General features: G+C 45.4%; 1 long non-coding RNA gene across 5 annotated transcripts in view; it reads left to right on the plus strand.

The window, feature by feature from the left end:
• Positions 1–2,500, plus strand: part of LOC135109941 (uncharacterized) — a 50,891-nt gene that overhangs the window by 43,592 nt on the left and 4,799 nt on the right. Inside the window, exon 1 of one of the 5 annotated variants that reach the window (XR_010272962.1) lies at positions 202–638. The exons of 2 other annotated variants lie outside the window; for them this stretch is intronic. This is a non-coding gene — a long non-coding RNA (uncharacterized LOC135109941). Of the gene's footprint in view, positions 1–201; positions 639–2,500 lie in introns of those variants that run through there. 2 more of the 5 variants (XR_010272963.1, XR_010272961.1) reach the window with 2 other exon arrangements.

Below are 2,500 nucleotides of genomic sequence, written 5' to 3' on the forward strand. Positions count from 1 at the left end.
TCCTCTTAACACAACCACAAGTAAAATTCTCTTCCTATTCATCACATCACTAATTAATTTAAACAGGTGAGGCAAAGACAAAGCAAATAACCTATATCTCTAATTACAGGTAGTTATGGTGGCGTGAGGTTCAAACGACCCTTCATAGTTCGCTCTTCGAAGCTAACCAATCAGCGAGAGAGTTTCTGGTGACGTTACGCATTGTCAGACGGGGCACAAGGGAGGAGGGCTGGGAGACGCCATTAGTGCCGGAGAGGGAAGAGGGAGAGGAGGACAAGGAAGAGGAGGAAGAGAAACAGTAATAGAGTCGGTACGAAATGAAAGAAGTGGACAAGCCAGAACGAAGAAAGGAAGAAGAGGAGGAAGAAGATAATAAACAGTAATAATACCAGGAAGAACTGCAAGAGGTAGGCAACGTAAAACGAAGGAAGGAAGAGGAAGAAGAAGAAGAGGAAGAAGCTGACAAACAAGAATTATCCCACGAAGGAACGGTAACAGAAGCCAAACTGGGACGCAAGAAGGAAGAAGAAGAGGAGAAGGAGGAGGAGGACGGAGAAATCGGGCCACGAAGGGAAGGTAACCAGCGCAGTGGTGGTGACGTGCCTCCATCACTTGCCTATCAATGGCCTGGTATCTACGCGTACGAGTAAGTGCGTGGCTTGGTGTCTTAGTGATCAAGAGTAGAATTTCAATTACTTCGCCTTCATTTTCACAACAATTTCGTCCGTGTTGTGTGTTTGGAGAGAGGAAAACCTTGTATACATCAATCCGGGTCATTTGAAAACACGGAAATACAAGACAGTGATGGATTAACTCATTAAACCTAAAGAAATTGAAACTAGATTTAAAATTGAGCGAGGGACGAAAAAAATATCAACATTTCCCCTTCCCCCCCCCCTCTCTCTCTCTCTCTCTCTCTCTCATGGGTTGTTTACGTGCGTGCATTAGTGACCCCGTTGCTGTGCCGGCGAGTGACTGCCTTTAATCACGGCTGGAAAATGGGCAGTGCTTTCAGATGAGTCGCATTAAACATTCACAGGCCAGCAGGATCATTGACGCGCAAACATTTATTAAAAACTTGAATATTTGGTCGCGATGGGCAAAAAAAAAAAAAAAAAAAATAATAATCCATTCTTTTAGATTACAGTTATAATTATTTTGCATTCCACTTAATATAAAACGTGAATGGAGGTGATATTGGGTTTGCATCGGAACACTAGTAGTAATAATAATAATAATAGTAATAATCATAATAATCGAACCGCGGGGAGTGAGCCGGTGTTATGAAGCTGCGGAATTGTATAGGGTGTGGCTGGGGGGAGGCGGAGGAGGAGGAGGAGGAGGAGGAGGAGGACAGGGTAGGGAGGGGTGAAGGAGGAGGAGGAGGAGGAGGAGAAGAGGAGGTAGTATAATGGACGATAAGTATGAATGTATGGAGGGGGAGGTAGAGAAGAATAGGAAGAGGAGGAAGAGGAGGAGGAGGAGGAGGAGGAGGAGGAGGAGGAGGAGGTGGAGGAGGAGGATTACTGTTATCTGCTGCTTTTCTTTCTCCCTCCTCCTCCTCCTCCTCCTCGTGGCGCTAGACTGTCATGGCCGCTTGTCCTGCTGACCTACTAACGTCATGACTAATGGAGTCTGGAGATCTTCCCTATAGTCTTCCCTATGAGGTTTTTCCCTGTCGGAGTTTGTTTCCTTTGAAATGTTTCCCTCGTGAAGACTAACGAGGCTGGTGTTTTCCTAGTTGTCTTTGTCTAGTTAGTATTTTTCCTTATTTAATCGTTTTCCTAGTTCATTTTTCCTATTTTCGTCTCGTTGCATTGAAATTTTATTCTCAAAAGTTTTTCCTTATCAAAATCGTTTCCTCCTCATTTTCCTCTTCATTTCCTAACCTTCATTCGCCTTCCTCTTCCATTCTCTCCTTCCATCCTTCACTCCCTCCTTTATTACCTCTTCCTCATTTCCTCCTACACTCCTTCTCTCCTTAATTCCATTCCTTTCATCACCTAACCCCCTTATCTTCTCTCATTCCCTCCTTCATTCCCTCCTTCATTCCTTCCTTGTCTCTCCTTCCTTCCCTTACCTTATTTCTCTCCACTCTCCTTCCTTCCATCATTCCTTACTCTCATCTCCTTCCTTCCTTCACTTCTATCTTCTTCCATCGTTCCTACCTTCCTTCTTTCTCTCCCTTCCTTCATCCTCCTGTGCCGGCATCCCCTGGAAAGGAAGGAGAGAGAGGGTGTGTGTGTGTGTGTGTGTGTGTGTGTGTGTGTGTGCTTGACCTGCAGGATCTAGGAGACACTGAGGTGATGGCAGGTGAGCGGAAAGTGTGTGTGTGTGTGTGTGTGTGTGTGTGTGTGTGTGTGTGTGTAGGGATGCGTGCTTGGTCGATATAATGAGAGAGAGAGAGAGAGAGAGAGAGAGAGAGAGAGAGAGAGAGAGAGAGAGAGAGAGAGAGAGCGAGAGAGAGAGAGAGATTGTGGTCTGTACTGTGGTGATTCTC

This window comes from Scylla paramamosain, chromosome 19 (genome assembly GCF_035594125.1).
Source record: "Scylla paramamosain isolate STU-SP2022 chromosome 19, ASM3559412v1, whole genome shotgun sequence".
Classification (NCBI taxonomy): Eukaryota; Metazoa; Arthropoda; class Malacostraca; order Decapoda; family Portunidae; genus Scylla; species Scylla paramamosain.